The sequence below is a fragment of the Propithecus coquereli genome, unplaced genomic scaffold, assembly GCF_000956105.1.
Source record: "Propithecus coquereli isolate 6110/MARCELLA unplaced genomic scaffold, Pcoq_1.0 Scaffold431, whole genome shotgun sequence".
Lineage (NCBI taxonomy): Eukaryota > Metazoa > Chordata > Mammalia > Primates > Indriidae > Propithecus > Propithecus coquereli.
In genome coordinates this window covers 482143-488592 of record NW_012150075.1, presented here as the reverse complement: position 1 = coordinate 488592, position 6450 = coordinate 482143, and positions in this window count along the sequence as shown.

Here is a 6450-nt window from a genome sequence, read left to right as displayed (position 1 = left end):
TTATATAAATTCTACTGAAATTTCTCTAATGAAAAATGTTTCATACTTTATATCGCTACCAAAGGTTCAACAAGATATTTTCAATTGTCTCCTAATCTTGGTTATTATACGCTAATCTCTTCCAAAATTAGAAATCAGAACCAATTCACTGTACTTTACATTCTTTGTTCTAGCTCAATTACTTTTCCCTTTTCATATTACCTGAAAACCAGTTCACATAAATCATTACCTAATAAGGGTGGGAAATGCAATATTTAAAACCTTCTTTTCGAGATTTACCTTATATAGTATCGTGTTAAAGAATCTGATGAGTGATTTTTTCATGTTCTTACATTATAAAAATCTTTAAATGATACATTGATAATTTTTTACATATGGATATCCTCATGTAACCAATACTAAACCAAGATATAGAAAATTTATTCAACTGCTGAAAATTACTTTGTCTTCCTATCAGTTAGTACTCCTGTAGCATAAAGTTAATCACCACCAGACTTTTGTCATCTTAGATTAATTTCACTTGTTTTGAAATGCATAGAAAGGAAATCATATTGCTTTCCTTATTTGTCTGACTCTTTTTATTAATATTATGAATGGGATAGTCATTCACACTATTGCAGTGAACTTAACCATTCTAATGTCTACTATGGACATTTGGCTGGTTCAAATTTTGGCTATTATAAAAAATATTTCCATAAAAATTCCTATTATTTTCATGGACATAAGCACTAGATTCTCTTGAATATATGCCCAAGAATATAATTGCTGGGTCACTCGCTATAGATATGCTTCAATTTGGTAAGTTCTGAATCAAATCTATAGATCAATTTGGAAAGAATTGAAATCTTACCAGTATTGAGATTTTCTGCACATGTAAATGGTATAGAGGTCTTGCATACCTTTTGTTAAATTTTTTCTAAGCACTTGATATTTTTCACCCTATTGTATGCAACCTTGTTTACTATTGGATTTTCAACCTGATCTTTGCTAATATATAGAAATACAATTGATACACTGGCCTTGTCTTCTGGTGCCTTGCTAAATTCACTTATGTGTACAAAACAGAAGGAAAAAAAAGGCTATTAATTGATGTAGTGAATCACAGAATCAAGCCCAAATGTCTGACAAAACAAAGTATGAGATTTGAAAGACCTGAAGTGCATTATAGAAAAGGTAATATCTACGGAAGACAAATAGGCCTAACGTAGCCTAACGTAATGTAGATCTACATTTCAGTGACCTCCAGCAGGCAGTTAATGACAGAACAAAATGAAGGCCATAATTAAAATTTGTGAAAACTTGAAAAGAAACACAAATCCTCAAAGACATCAAATGGGCTTGGCAAGAATGACAAATAAGGAATCTATTCTAAAAGAATTAGACTTTTATTTTAGCACTACAATTAACATTATGAAAAGCTTTAATAAAGTTATAAAAATGCATAATACAGACCATAATTAAATTTGCTTCATATTTTGTATACACCTTTATACCAAAAGCAAATGAGAAATGTCTTCAAATTTCTAAGAAAAAATATTATCATCTTAGCCATCTATGAAAATTAAAATAATACTTTGAGTATTATTTTGAAATATTAATTTCAAAATACTATGAAGAAAAATGCATGAAAGAAGGGTGAATTCTTTGTGCTCTAAGCAATTATATAAAATGGAGTGTGGGAAGAAGGAAGAGGAGGCCAAGAGATAACTGATACTACAAAGAAAGGAATTGAGTGACTTAGGGTTCCATAAGTGGCAATGTGCCACTTTAAGGACTGGGTTATTGAATAAAAGCAGTCTCAGCACCAACAAATCATTAACAAAGATTCTCAATTGCTAATACTCAATCCATTGCAATTGGATAGACAGTGACCAGAAGACCACAGCCAGCCACGATCCCAGTCTCTGGTCAATAAAATCCCCATAGAAAACTCATCACCTATTTGTTTTATACACTAAATGCCCACCATCCAATACACGGTGGGAATTAACCATTTTTATGCAGATGGTGGTAAGAAGAAAAATCCGCACTTAGTGAACCAGATGGAAGAAGGCAGAAGCAGTTGAAAATTGTTCAATGTTCTGAGCAGGAGCAGACACATTGTCACTATATCACTTATTGTATTCTAGTGTTTAGATATTTGAGTTTTGTTTTTATCATTTTAATACATTTGAAATGTGATTGTGTACAGATAATGTAGGGTAAAGAACTAATTTTCTGAAGCATCTAGTCAATTTAACCAGTAATATTTCCTTTGATTATATTCTTATTGATATGAAGTTATAATATCTATTTTATTCTCCCATAAATACGGGCATTTGCTTCTGAACCTTAACACTATTTTTATTACTAATTTATGAAACATATTTTGATAATGGTAAGGAGAGTCTACACTCACTGCTTGCTTTTAACAATAACTCTTAAGTAAATGTTTTCTAACCTCCAGTAAATTTTCCAGCAGACTTCTTTATTTCGTTGTGTTTTCACAGGATTTCATTTAAAGATCTTATTCACACTTAGATGTATAACTCACTGACAATCAAATAAAATACAGATAAAAAAAGAGTTAGAAGACAGATGAAGAATCTTATAGATAATGAGATTTTTTTCCAGAGTGAGAGACAATGATATCGAATAGTGTAATTCTGCTCTGCCTCACCCTTGTAAAAATGTAGCTCATCCTTGTGCTGTCTGGGCATTGACTGATTGATGTCCATACTGTGTCTGTTTCTGCAGCCCTCTTGGGTGCAGCTTGCATATCATTCCTTGGGTATAAGTCCAGAGTGGTGGTTATATTCCCTGAGCTTCCCAAGTGTCCGTGGGCATTGTGGGCCACTTGAGATTCAGGCATATCCCTATTTAGTCCCCACCTTTAATCCATCGACCTAGTATCTATGGAATTACCTCACCGTGCACTGCAGCAATCCCAAGGCAAACACCTAGAATTTTTATTCTCAGATGACTTCATCTCCCTACCTTCCTCCCTTCTCCAGGTTATCATGTAAGAACTTTGGGAATGATCCCAAAGCATAGACATGAGTCTATGCTATGTTCAGGCCTTGAGAAAACAAGAAACATTATTACTTATGGTCTCCTGAAAGTAACACAAATTGATTTGAGGCACTTCTATCAGATATTCTCCAAGGACTAGAAAGTAGAACAAAGATTCCTCTGTTTTCACCCTCCCCCTCAAGAAAAGAAACTAGCAGGTGTGTGTGTTTATATCTCCCCACCTATTTCTCTTCAACCAAGCTGGGTTCCGCCCTGGTAAGTAGAAGTATTGAACCTTTGGAAAAGGATGCTTGTCTTGCCCTTCCAACATTCTCTTCTCTACCAACTCCACCAGAAAGACATTACATTTCACCCTGCTTTCTGATGGCACAGACTTCTACATCATATCCTTCATTTTCCCTAGTGATATCTGTCTTATGCTTGCCTTGGGCAGCAATGACAAAAAGGCTACAAGGACAAAAACTTTTGCAAAGAAGAGAAATTCATTGAGAATCATTTTTAAAAATTAGGTTACCATTATGTGCAAAAATAACAACTTAAATACTTTTTAGAAGTTGATGGGTAAGAAAGGATAAATAAATAAAACATCAAAAGGGAAACTTGAAGCAGTTTCCCACTTCACAGGGTCACCTTCTTCTTCATTCTCCCGACACATTTCTATTTTTATTTTTATTTCATAAGGTTAGCTTCTTGTTCTTTCTGGATAGCTCAGATTATTCATTCAGGTTAAGGCATTGAAGGCTAGTGCAGCAAAATATTGTGGCCAAATAAAGATGTCATAAGTAACATTAAAAAATACAAGATAAAAGTGAGTTACTTCCAAAAGAATGGAAACATTTCATGCGTATGAGGAAATCTATTATGATGAATCAATTTATATAAAGTTTTATTTAATTTATTGATTATTAGGATATGATGGAGAAAGAAGCAATAAGATAATAATCATAGGACCTCAGTTAAAACACTTGTGGAAAGATCAGTTGAGATTCTCATTTCTTACACACCTTCCAAAATAAATTCTTGAGATTAAATGATAAATGTAAACATTAAGACAAATATATATGATACTTGTATGTTCTCTGAATAGAAAGGAGTTTCTAAGCATAAGGTAATAGACACATTAAGAAAGAAAATAAACCATAGAACTTATGATTTACAATATATTTTATATCAAATAATGCATAACCCAAATAAAAGCAAAATTAAACATTAGGAAAAATCTGTAGGATATATCTATATCTATATATCCGTAAGTAAAGCATTATATCCCCCAATAGAAAAATTAGCAAATTTTATGAACCCAGAGCTCTAAAACTAATGCCAAATTAATACATTAAAAATGAAAATCTTCGCCAGCAATTATAGACAGTATTATGGGAGAGATAGATAGTAAAATTCTCTCATGATACTGAAATTATGAGAATGACATAACTTTATAATGTTAAACTAAAATACTAATAGATAATATCCCAGCAGTTATATCCTATAGAAACAGTTAAACCTCATCTGTAGTGAAGGCATTTACATACATAAAGAGGAGTGTATGTAAAATTAAAAAAAAATGGCTATCTAGATATTACAACATGCAGAAATTTATAAAGGCCAATTTTGGCAGTGCCAATACAAATTCTACCAAGAATAGAATAGAGCCCTGTGCACCTGACATGTTTATGTCTTTTTAAATTTCTTTTTTTAATTTCAGCATATTATGGGGGTACCAATGTTTAGGTTACATATATTGCCTCTGCCCTACCTGAGTCAGAGCTTCAAGCATGTCCATCCCCCAGATGGTGTGCACCACACTCATCAGGTGTGAATATACCCATGCCCTCCTCCCCCCCACCTGCTCAACACCCGATGAATGTTACTACTGTATGTGCACATAAATGTTGATCAGTTAATACCAATTTGATGGTGAGTACATGTGGTGCTTGTTTTTCCATTCTTAGGATACTTCACTTAGTAGAATGGGCTCCAGCTCCATCCAGGATAATACAAGAGGTGCTACATCACCATTGTTTTTTGTGGCTGAGAACTCCACGGTATACATAGACCACATTTTATTAATCCACTCATGATGGGCACTTGGGTTGTTTCCACATCTTTGCAACTGTGAATTGTGCTGCTATAAACATTCTAGTACAGATGGCTTTGTTATGGAATGTCTTTTCTTCCTTTGGGTAGATGCCCAGTAATTGGATTACCAGATCAAATGGTGGTTCTACTTTTAGCTCTTTGAGGTGTCTCTGTATTACTTTCCACAGAGGCTGTACTAGTTTGCAATCCCACCAGCAGTGTATGAGTGTTCCTATCTCTCCTCATTCGCGCCAACATTTATTGTTTTGGGACTCAAATGGGCCTGATTGACATTTACAGAACATTCTACCCCCAAACCACTGAATATATGTTTTTCTCATCAGCTCATGGGACATTCTCCAAGATTGACCATATCCTACGCCACAAAGCATGTCTCGACAAAGTTTAAAAAATAAAAATTATACCACGCATCTTCTCAGACCACAGTGAGATAAAATTAGAAATCAACTCCAATAGAAACTCTCATCTGTACACAAAGTCATAGAAACTAAACAACCTCTGCTGAACAATTATTGGGCTAAGGAGGAAATTAAGATGAAAATAAAAAGATTATTTGTTTATGTCTTTTGCTAACTTGAAGTTAGGAAGCTATCAGAAATATTACTAAAAGATGATTAAAATTAGAACCTATTAATATGACTCTATACTCAATCTGCAATATGCATCTAATTAGATTATCTGTATTAGCATATCTATGGGGAAAAATGCATTGAGCTGGCACTACTTTCTAGTATGTCTTGGAGTTATAGTTCTGGCAAATGATTAAATTGGCATTCTTGAGAGGATTGTCCTTGTAAGGTGTGTTAGTATATTAGAATCCCATGTTCAATAAACTCTATGACACTACCAAGAATGAGATTCTGAGTCAGTAGCTGAGGGCATAACATAGTTTAAGATTGATTTATGAATACAAATATTCCCTTGGAATATCTGGTCACCCAGTGACTTCTCTTTCCTTTGGATACTCTTCTTGAAATAGCTGGATGCTATGTTCTGATAGATATTACACAATAAGAGAATAAAAAAGTAAAGAAAACAAAGGTATTTGCTTAATATATGTGTATGAACACTTAAATGTATTCATAAAAAAATCAGAAAAAACACTTGTGACAATTACAGTCTCCAATGGTTAGGAAGACATAACTAATATTTATAACTATCTTCTTCTACTATCTATTCTCTATTCCCCTTGCCTTCAACAAGAGCCCCAGCTGTTAATGATTCTTTAAATGGTGGAGTGACCCAATTTTCATTCTTGAAGGATCTGGAGCAGTAGTAGCCCTGGCTGGATTGAATTGCAGTTTTCCATTGACCTTAATCATAGAACATGGTAAAACTAAG